Below are 12,838 nucleotides of genomic sequence, written 5' to 3'. Positions count from 1 at the left end.
ATATATAATAAGGCTGTAGAATATAGATTATAGAATATAAAAGAGCATTGAATATAGAGCACAGAACACACAATATAGAATACAGAACATAGAAGTTAGAAGATAGAATATAGGATATTCACGAAAATGGAATATAGAAAACAGAATATAAGCCATAAAATATACAATATAGAGGAATATAAAGAATAAAGAATATAGAATGTAGAATATAAAATATACATTATAGAACACAGAATTTAAAAGTATATAGATTATAATAGAATACAGAAGAATGTAAAATATAGAGCATAGAATATAGAGGAATACAGATAATAGAAAAGAGAATATAGAATATTAAATGTGGTAGACTATAGAATATGGAATATACAATATAGTATATAGAAGAATATGGAATATTGACAAATATAGAATTTAAGATATAAAATATACAATTTAGAAGAATAAAAAATAAAATACAGAATACAGACTGTAGAAGTATATAGAAGAATATAGAGTATACAACGTAGAATGTAGAATAAGGAATATAGAATAAAGAACAGAGAATATAGAAGAATATGGAATACAGTTTATGGAATACAGAATATACAAGAATATAGTATATAAAAGAATATAGAACACAGGACATAAAACAGAATATTGATTATAAAGTTTAGAATGTAGAATATAGAAGAATAAAAAATACAGAAGAATATAGAATAGAGTATAGAAGAAAATAGATTATAGGATATACAAAATAGATGTAGAATGTGGAATATAGAATACAGAATATAGAAGTACATAGAATATAGCAGAATATGGAATATAGAAGAACATAGAATAGAGGAGAATATAGAAGACAATAGAATACAGGACACAAAAGAATACAGAAAATAGAAGAAAATAAAATATCAAATATAGAAGACAATAGAAGATAGTAGATAGAAGACAGAAGATGATAGGAGATAGAAGATTGAACATAGAACACAGCACGAAGAATATCAAATATAGAAGAATATAGACTATACAGCACAGAATATTTAATATAGAATATAGAAGAATATTAAATACAGAATTTAGAATGTAGAATATCGAAGAATATAGAGTACAGAATATAGAAGATAGAATATAGAAGAATATAGAATATTGAAGAATATGGAATATAGAATGTAGGATACAGAATATAGAAGAATATATAATAGTATAGAATATAGAGTGTAGAACATAGACTATAGAAGAATGTAAAATATAGAATGCAGAATATGAATAAAGAATAAAGTATATAGAATAATATAGAACAAAGGAGAACACAGAACATAAAATATAGACTATAGAAGAATATAGATTATAGCATACAGAAGAATATAGAATGTAGAAAGTGGAATACAGAATATAGAAAATAGAAGAATATAGAATATATAACACAGAATGTAGAATATAAAATGTAGACTATAGAATATGGAATATAGATTTTAGTATATAGAAGAATACAGAATAAAGAATGTAGAATGTAGAGTATAGAATATAGAAGAATATAGAATACAGAAGAATATGGAATAAAGAATATGGAATATAGATATAGAAGAATATAATACATAGAAGAATATAGAACATACAACATAGAATATTGAATATAGAAGAATATAGAATACAGAAGAATATGGAATAAAGAATATGGAATATAGATATAGAAGAATATAATACATAGAAGAATATAGAACATACAACATAGAATATTGAATATAGAAGAATATAGAATACAGAAGAATATGGAATAAAGAATATGGAATATAGATATAGAAGAATATAATACATAGAAGAATATAGAACATACAACATAGAATATTGAATATAGAATATGGAATGTGGGATATAGAATATAGAATAAAGAATATAGAGGTATATAGAATATAGAAGAATATAGGATATAGATATAGAAGAGTGTAGAATATAGGAGGATATAGATTATACAAGAATATGGAATATAGAATAATATAGGATATACGATATAGAATAAGGCAGAATATAGAATATAGAAGAAGAATGTAGAATATTGAAGAATATAGAATTTAGAATGTAGAATATTGAAGAATATAGAATTTAGAATGTAGAATATAGACTATAGTATTTAGAATGTAGAATATCGAATATAGAAGAATACAGAATGTGAAATGAAGAATATAGAATGTAGAATATAGAAGAATATAGATTATAGCATATAGAGGAATATAGAATATGGCATGTAGAGTGTCGAATATAGTGTATACAATGTGGTAGAATATAAAATATAAAAAATGGAAGTGTATAGAATAGAGAATGCACAATATTGAATATAGAATACGGAATATAGAATATATAAAATAGAACAGTATAGTTTGTAAAATATGGATATAGAGTACAGAATATAGAATAAAGAACATAGAGAATAGAAGATAGAATACAGAAGAGTACAGAATATAGAATATTGATGAATATAGAATATAAGACATAAAATGTACAATATAGAAGAATATAGAACACAAAATATAGAATATAGAAGTATAAAGATTATAGAATATAGATAAATATAGAATGTAGATTATAGAATATAAAATATAGAATGTAGAAAATAGAATATGGAGTATAGAATACGGAACATAGAAGAACATAGTATTTAGAAGACTATAGAATATTGATGGATATGGCAAAAAGAATATAAGAAATAAAATATACAATATAGAAGAATATAGAATACAGGATGTACAAGTATATAGATTATAGAAAATAGAATATAGAATGTAGAATATAGAATACAGTACATAGAATAGAGAATGTAGCAGAATATAGATTACAGAATATAGACAGTAAATGTAGAATATAGAAGAATGCAGAATATAGAATAGAGAAGAATATGGTATACAGAAGAATATAGAGTATAGAACAGCAAACATAGAATATTGAATATAGAATGTAGAATATAGAAGAATTAAGAATAGAGAAGAATATAGAATAAAGAATATAGCATGTTGAATGTAGGATATAGAATGTAGAATACAGAGTATAGAATATAAAATTTAGTATATACAATATAGAAATAGAAGAATATAGAATGTAGAATGTGAAACGTAGAATATAGAATATGGAAAAATATAGAAAAAAGAAGAATATTGAATATAGAACGTAGAATGTAGAATACAGAATATGGAATATGGAATACAGAACATAGAACATAGAAGCATACAGCATTTGGAAGAATATAGAATACAGAATATAGGACATAGAATATAGAGTACAAAATATAGAATATAGCATATAGAAGAACATAGAATGTAGAATACAGAGTAGAGAATACAGACTATAAAAGACAAAATATAGAAGATAGAATATAGAATAAGGAATATTGAAGAATATTGAATATAGAATATAGGATTTGGAATATAGAATATAGAGTATAGAATATAGAAGAATATAGAATCTAGACTAGAGAATATAGAAGATAGAATACAGAAGAATAAAGAATATTGACAATTATGGTATATACAATACAGAATAAAGGATATAGGATATACAATATCGATTATAGATTATTGAGGAATGTAGAATATAGAATATAGAGTTTACAGTGTAGAATATAGAACAAAGAATATAGAATACACAATATAGAATAAAGAAAAATTTAAATTATAGAATGTAGAATATAGAGCCATATACAATATAGAAGGTAGAATATACAGAATATAGAATAGAGAAGAATAAGGAATATAGAAGTATTTAGAATACAGAATGTAGACAGTAGAATATAGAATACAGAATATGAAATAGAGTATAGAATGTAGAATATAGATTATAGAATATAGAAGAATATGGAATATAGAGAACAGAATATAGCACATAAAATAAAGAATATAGAACATAGAAGATAGACTATAGAAGGATATAGAATACAGAATACAGGATATTGACAAAAATGGAAAATATAGAATATAAGATATAAAATATACAATATAGAAGATTATAGAATATAGAATGTAGAAGTATATAGATTATAGAATATAGAAGATATAGAATGTGGAATATAATATATAGAAGAATATAGAATACAGAATAAGAAGAATATAGAATGTAGAATATAGAAGAATATAGAATATTGATGAATATGTAATATAGAAGAATATAGAATATACAGGACAGAATATAGAACATAGAAGATAGAATATAGACGAATATAGGATAGAAAATATGGAATATAGAATATAGAAGAATATTGAATATTGATGAATATGGAATGTAGACTATGATATATAAAATGTACAATATAAAAGAATATAGAATATAAAAAACAGAATATAGAATGTAGAAGAATATAGACTATAGAATATAGAAGAATATTGAATATAGAATTTAGAATGCAGAATATAGAATATGGAACATAGGATAGAGAATATAAATTATAGAATATAGAATGTAGAATATAGAATATAGAAAAATATGGACTATAGGAAAATTTAGAATATAGAATGTAGAGTGGAGAACATAGGATATACAATACAGAACATACAAGAAAATAGAATATAGAATGTAGAATATAGAATATAAAAGAGAGAAGTTAAAGAATATAGAAATATTTAGAATACATAATGTAGACTGTAGAATATAGAATATAGATTATAGAATATAGAAGAGTATAGAATATAGAGAAGAGAATGTAGAATATAGAACATAGAATATAGAAGAATATAGAATAGAGGATATTGAGGAAAATGGAATATAGACTATAAGACATAAAATATACAATACAGAAGAATATAGAATAAAGAACAAAGAATGTAGAATATAGATAATACAATACAGAACATAGAAGAGAGAATATAGAATGTAAAAGTATATAGATTACAGAATATAGAAGAATATAGAATACAGAATGTAGAATATAGATTATAGAACATAGAATACAGAAGAATATAGATTATAGAATATAGAAAGTAGAATACAGAAGTATATAGAATATAGTAGAATATAGAATGTTGAATATGGAATATAGAATATAGAAGAATATAGTTTATAAAAGAATAATTTTATAAAAGAATATAGAAAATAGAATATTGCTGAATATAGACTATAAGACACAAAATATACAATGTAGAAGAATATAAGACATAAAACATACAATGTAGAAGAATATAGAAAACAGAACGTAGAAGTATATAGATTATAGAATATAGAAGAATATGGAATATATACTGTAGAATGTAGAAGATACAATATAAAACACAGAATACAGAACATAGAATATAGAATATTGAAGAATATAGATTATAGAATATAGAATGTAGAAAAATATAGACTGTAGAATATAGATTACAGCATGTAATATAGAATACAGCATGTAGAAGAATACAGAATATAGAACATAGAAGATAGAATACTGAATATAGAAAATAAAATGTAGATTATAAAATATAGAAGATTATAGGATATAGAGTATAGAATGTAGAAGAATATAGAAGAGTAGGAAAGTAGAATATAGAATGTAGAATATGGAATACAGAAGAATATAGAAGATAATAGAATATAGGACACAAAAGAATATAGAAAATAGAAGAAAATATAATATAGAGCATAGAATATACAATATAGAAGAAAATTGACAATAGAAGATAGATTGAAGATAGTAGATAGAAGAAAGCAGATGATAGAAGATAGAAGATTGAACATAGAACACAGGACATAGAATATCAAACATAGAATATAGAGTACAGAATATAGAATTTAGAATGTAGAATATAGAAGATAGAACACAGAATATAGAACATAGAATATTGAAGAATAAGGAATATAGGATATAAAATATACAAGAATATAGAATACAGAAGAATATAGAATATAGAAGAATATAGAGTGTAGAATGTAGAATATAGAGTACAGAATATAGAAGATAAAATACAGAATATAGAACATAGAATATAGAAGAAAATACAATACAGAAGAATAGAGTGTAGAATGTAGAATATAGAACATAGAAGAATATGAAATATAGAATATAGAAAATACAATTTAGAATATACAATATAGACAAATATAGAATAATACAGAATAAAAATAATATAGAATATTGTTGTTGTTAGGTGCTGTCGAGTCGCTTCCGACTCATAGAGACCTTATGCACAACAGAACAAAACACAGCCCGGTCCCATGCCATCCTTATAACCGGTGTTGTGCTTGAGCACATTGTTGCAGCCACTGTGTCAATCCACCTCGCTGAGGGTCTTCCTCTTTTCCGCTGACCCTGTACTCTGCCAAGCATGACGTCCTTCTCCAGGGACTCATCCCTCCTGACAACATGCCCAAAGTATGTAAGACGCAGTCTCGCCATCCTTGCCTCTAAGGAGCATTCTGGCCGCACTTCTTCCAAGACAGATGTGTTTGTTCTTTTGGCAGTCCATGGTATATTCAATATTCTTCGCCAACACCACAATTCAAAGGTGTCAACTCTTCTTCGGTCTTCCTTATTCATTGTCCAGGTTTCACATGCATATGATGTGATTGAAAATACCATGGCTTGGGTCAGGCGCACCTTAGTCTTCAGGGTGACATCTTTGCTCTTCAACACTTTGAAGAGGTCCTTTGCAGCAGATTTGCCCAGTGCAACGCGTCTTTTAATTTCTTGACTGCTGCTTCCATGGCTGTTGATTGTGGATCCAAGTAAAATGAAATCCTTGACAACTTCAATCTTTTCTCCGTTTATCATGATGTTGCTCATTAGTCCAGTTGTGAGGATTTTTGTTTTCTCTATGTTGACATGCAGTCCATACTGAAGGCTGTGGTCTTCGATCTTCAAATATAGATTATAGCATATAGAAGAATATAAAATATAGAATGTAGAATATACACCATAGCATATAGAAGGTAGAATATAGAAAACAGATTACAGAATATAGAAGACTTTAGAAAATAGAAGAATATAGAATATATAATGTAGAATATAAAATATATAATAAAGACTAAAGAATATCGATTATAGAATACAGAAGAATACAGAATGTAGAATATGAAATATACAGTATAGAATAATGATGAATATAGAATATAGAAAAATATTGAAAGTAGAATATTTAATATGGAATATAGAATATAAAAGATAGGAAATATAATATATAGAATATAGAACATAGAATATTAAACATAGAATGTAGAATATAAAAGAATAAAGAATATAGAAGTATATAGAATATAGAGGAATATAGAACAGTATAGAATATAGAAGAATATAGAATACAGAAGAACATAGAAAACAGAATGTAGTATGTAGAATATGGAACAGAGAATATAGAGTACAAAATATAGAAGATAAAAGATAGAATATAGAAGAATATGAAATATAGGATATAGAATATAGAAGAATACAGAAGGATATAGAATATAAAAAAAAAGGACATAAAATATAGAAGAATATAGGGAGAATGGGGGAGAAGCAGAGAGAGATTTCATAAAGACACAAGCGCAGATGACAATGTGACCACAGAGGCAGAGATTGGATGATGCAGCCACAGCCATGGAATAGAGACAGCCACCAGAAGCTGGAAGAGGCAATGAACAGATTCTCCCCTGGAGCCTCTGAAGAGTGTGTGGTGTGGTTCTGCCGTGACAGCTTGATTAAGGCTCAGGTATTTTGGCTCTGACTTTGGATTTCTGGCCTCCTGAGCTGTGGAAGAATAAATTTCTGTTGTTTTAAGTCACTCAGTTTGTAGCAATTTGTTATAACAGACACAGAAAATGAATTAACTGACCAATAAAAGATGTGGTAATCTATGCATCATTATAGTATTGTAACCTGATGAGGGTGGATCCTGCCCGGCGCGACCCCTTGAGTCAAATGAGAGACACCAGGCCTTTGAAAAAGAGAAAACAGACTTTATTGCAAGCCGGTCAAGCAAGGAGCTCAGAGATTAAGTCTCAAATCAAGCTCCCTGAGGTTGGGGATTCTAGTGCAGTTGCAGGGCTTGTGATAGGGAATTTATGCATAATTCATGAAGTTTCTAAGAACTGGCAGACAATTTCAGGAAATGAACACATACAGGGGTGCAGTAGGGGGTGCAATATGGTGGCTGGGGGCATGTGGTTTTTAGGGTGGTATGAAACATGAAATTTATCTAAGGACAGCTTTGTGGCTTATTGCTCATGTCCAAATGGAGTGAGGGGAAGGTTGGTGGGTAACGAAGCAAACTTGAGCAGAGAAGCAGTAAGATGGCCTTGAGCTGCTACACAGAATTTCTTATCAAAAGAGTGTGATGTGGCTCAGGTGTGATGGGAGGAAGGGGAACCGTTTAACCCTGTTGTTTATAGTATCAATAATATATATTTTTAATAATTTTTATCGTGCTTTAAGTGAAAGTTTACAAATCAAGTCAGTCTCTCACATTTAAACTTATATACACCTTACTACATACTCCCATTTACTCTACCGCTAATGAACCAGCCCACTTCCTCCTTCCAGTCTCTCCTTTCGTGACCGTTTTGCCAGTGTCTAACCCTCTCTACCCTCCCATCTCCCCTCTAGACAGGAGATGCCAACACAGTCTCAAGTGTCCACCTGATACAAGTAGCTCACTCCTCATCAGCATCTCTCTCCAACCCATTGTCCAGTCCAATCCATGTCTGAGGAGTTGGTTCCTGTCCTGGGCCAACAGAAGGTTTGGGGACCAGACTGCCAGGATTCTTCTAGCCTCAGTCAGACCATTAAGCCTGGTCTTTTTATGAGAATTTGGGGTCTTTATCCCACTGTTCTCTTGCTCCCTCAGGGGTTCTCTGTTGTGCTCTTTGTCAGGGCAGTCATCGGTTGTGGCCGGGCACCATCTAGTTAATAATATTTTTAATAAAATATCCAGACTTAAAAACTTAAGGAAGGAGAAGGGTCTTTCACATCTTAAAATACGGCAGATGTTATGGGTTGAATTGTGTCCACCAAAAATGTGTGTCAACTTGGCTAGACCATGATTCCCAGTATTGTGTGGTGGTCCACCATTTTGTCAAGTGATGTGATTTTCCTACACACTGTAAACCCTACCTCTATGATGTTAGTGAGGTAGGATTAGTGGCGGTTATGTTAATGAGGGAGGACTCAATCTACAAGACTGGGTTGTATTTTAAGTCAATCTCTTTTGAGATATAAAAGCGAGAAGCAAGCAGAGAGACAGGGGGACATCATACCACCAAGAAACAAGAGCCAGGAGAATAGAGTATCCTTTCGATTGGGGGTCCCTGTGCTTAGGATCTCTTGACTGGGGAATATTGATGACAAGGACTTTTCCCCAGAGCCAACAGAGGGAGAAGGCCTTCTCCTGGAGCTAGCACCCCGAATTCGGACTTCTAGCCTGCTATGCTGTGAGAGAAAAAATATCTCTATGTTAAAGCCATCCATCCACTTGTGGTGCTTCTGTTACAGCAGCACTAGCTAGCTGAGACAGCAGGTATATTGAAAAATATATCTCTGGCACAAAAAGCCTCAAATCGCTGAAAGAAATTAAAAATAGACTTGTATTTTTGTATATTTGTGTGGGTACGTGTGTGTGTGTACAAGCTCTGGTGGGTTTATATATATATATATATAAACCTATATATGAGCTCTGGTGGCACAGTGGTTAAGTGCTCTGATGCTAATCAAAAGGTAAGCAATTTGAACTCACCAGCCTATACCACAGGAGAAAGGTGTGGCAGCCAGCTTCCATAAAGATTTAGAGCCTTAGAAACCCTATGGGGCAATTCAACTCTGTTCTATAAGGTCACTATGGGTTGGAAATGACTCAGGGGCAACTGGTTTGATCTGGTTTTATATGTATATATATATGGTGTAAGATGAATGATTGAGCTACTGGAAAAGTAAGAGGCATCTGCACTATCTAGAAAGATATTGTGAATGAGTCCTGAAAAAGGTCAATACAGGTAACAGACATGAAAAAGGTGTTGATATAGGTATTGGACTTTACTAGGACTCATACAATGGGGAAAGGAAGCCAAATTAAGTCCCATGCACAGTGGTTAGTTATTGCACATGCAGAGATATCAAGCTGGGACCAGGAAAATTATTTTCTTAAAAAACCCAGTAAGAAAAAGCTACATCGAAGATAAATGAGGATCATGACTTCCCTTAACCATAGATGTCTGTGGAAGGGAAATAGAAAAGCTTTTCCTAAAATTTCTATTCTCATCCCCATGCTTAGATACATTTGGAAGTAAATCGCACACCACCGTGTAACTTAAATATCACCATCTCAAAATTTAGTTAACATAGAGTCCGAGTGATGAGCAGCCAGTTACTGAGCAACTGTGAAGAACAATTCACTTATTAGGATTCAAATATAGACATAGATAAATTTCTAAACAATATGATCTCAGAATGAAATATATTATAAGTTTAACAGTATTGCTCTGGGCAAATCTGCTACAAAAGACCTCCTTAAAGTGTTAAGAAGCAAAGATGTCACTTTGAAGACCAAGGTGTGCCTGACCAAAGCTATGGTATTTTCGATGACCTCATATGAATGTGAAAGCTAGACAATGAATTAGTTGCTGGTGAAGAATATTGAATATGCCAGTGACTGCCAGAAGAATGAACAAATCTATCTTGGAAGAAGTACAGCCAGAATACTTTTTTGAAGCAAGGGTGCCAAGACTTTCTTTCACGTGCTTTGGATATGTTATCAGGAGGGATCAGTCCCTGGTGAAGGACATTATGCTTGATAAAGTAAAGCATCAGTGAAAAAGAGGAAGACCCTCAAAGACATGGATTGACACAGTGACTACAACAATGAGCTCAAACATGGCAATGATTGTGAGGATGGCACAGGACCGGGCAGCTTCTTGCCCTCTTGTACATGGTGTCACTATTAAAAAAAAAAAAAAACAACAAACATTGCCATTGAGACAATTCTGACTCATAGTTACGATGGCAACTAACAACAACATATTTTTTTCTCAAGTATTGGGATTTTCGAGTTAAACATCTGACCAGTAAAATTACTCAACAGCCCCATGGGAGCTGAGAGTAGATTGCATACCACCACATAACTTGAATATCACCATCTCAAAATGTATTTAACATAGGGTCCGAGTGATGAGCAGCCAGTTACTGAGCAACTGTGAAAGACAATTCTCTTATTACAACAGATATAGACATAGATAAATTTCTAAACAATTTATGACCCCATAGGAGTGGAATAGCAGAATACTGTTGACATCTTATACAGAGTTTAAATCATTTCTGGTTATCTTTTGGGAGAACGTCCCCTCAGTTTTGTACTTAAAGGAATTGACAATTCTCTCTCTCTCTTTTTTTTTTTTTTGTACATAATTGGTAGACAGGAACACCAGTCTCCACAGGAGATTTCTTTTTCTTTTTTTCCTTTTATTTCATTTAATCCCCTTGAGTCTTTTACGAGCAAACTTTTTGCTGTTGTGAAAAATGCTGCAATGAACATGGGTATGCATTTGTCTATTCATGTGACAGCTCTTATTTCTCCAAGATATATTCCTAGGAGTGGGATTGCTGGATCTTATGGTATTCTCTTTCTAGCTTTCTAAAGAAGTGCCATATCGTTTTCCAAAATGGTCATACCATTTTGCATTCCCACCAGTAGTGCATAAGAGTTCCAGTCTCCCCACAAATTCTTCAACATGTGTTATTATTTTTTTTAATTATGCCAGTAATGTTGGGGTGAGATGGTATCTCATTGTAGTATCAATTTCCAATTCTCCAATATAAAAAAAAAATACTTTTTTATATTGGCTGGTGATCACGGTCATTTCCTCAAGTGTCTGTTAGTCACTTGAGCGCCTTCTTTGGTGAAGTGTCTGTTAATTTCCTTTGCCCGTTTTTTAATTGGATTATTTGTCTTTTTGTTGTAGAGGTATTGGATTTTCCTGGAGATTTTAGAGATTAGACTTCTGTTGACTTTGTCATAGCCAGAGATTTTTCCAAGTCTAAGTTCTTTTTTTACTCTTTTGGTGAAGTCTTTTGATGAGCATGAGTGTTTAATTTTTAGAAGATTCCAGTAATCTAACTTATATTCTAGAGTTTGTGTCTTGTTAGTTATGGTTTGTATCCTGTTAATGACATGTATTAGGGCCTCTAGCATTGATCCTATTTTTTCTCCTATGACCTTTGTGGTTTTTGATTTTATATTTAGGTGTTTGATCCAGTTTTATTTAGTTTTTGGGTATGGTGTGAGGTATGGGCCCTGTTTCATTTTTTTGCAGAGGGACATCCAGTTTTGCCAGCAAATTTGTTAAAAAGACTGTCCTTTCCACATTTGATGGACTTCGGGCCCTTTTCCAAGATCAGGTGATTGTAGGTGGATGGATTTACACCTGGGTTCTCAATTCTGTTCCACAGGTCAATGTAGCTGTCATTGTACCAGTACCAGGCTGTTTTGACTACCGTAGCCGTACAGTAGATTCTGAGACCAGGTAGTGTGAGTCTTCCTAGTGAATTCTTCTTCTTCAATAATACTTTACTTATGTGGGGCCTCTTTCATTTCCGTATAAAGTTAATAATTAGTTTTTCCATCTCTTTAAAGAATGCTGTTGGTATTTGGATGAGAATTGCTTTGTATTTGTGGATTGCTTTCGGTAGAATTGATATTTTCACAATGTTGAGTCTGCCTATCCATAAGCATGTCCCTCACTTTTGTCATTTTGAGATACTCGTTATTTGTTGTTTGTTTCTTTAACAATCTGACACTTTCTCTTCTCCTTCAAGACATTCACATGTGTTCTTCTGTCTGCTAGAGGTGGTTTCTCTGGTACCTCAATTCATTTGTACTTTAATTGTACTCTCTTGCAGAAGTCTTCTCTGATTCTCTCAAACTCTTACATGTTTCCAGAATGT

This window comes from Loxodonta africana, unplaced genomic scaffold, assembly GCF_030014295.1.
Source record: "Loxodonta africana isolate mLoxAfr1 unplaced genomic scaffold, mLoxAfr1.hap2 scaffold_34, whole genome shotgun sequence".
Taxonomy (NCBI): domain Eukaryota; kingdom Metazoa; phylum Chordata; class Mammalia; order Proboscidea; family Elephantidae; genus Loxodonta; species Loxodonta africana.
The sequence above is the reverse complement of the archived record's forward strand: the minus strand, read 5'-3'. Positions refer to the sequence as shown.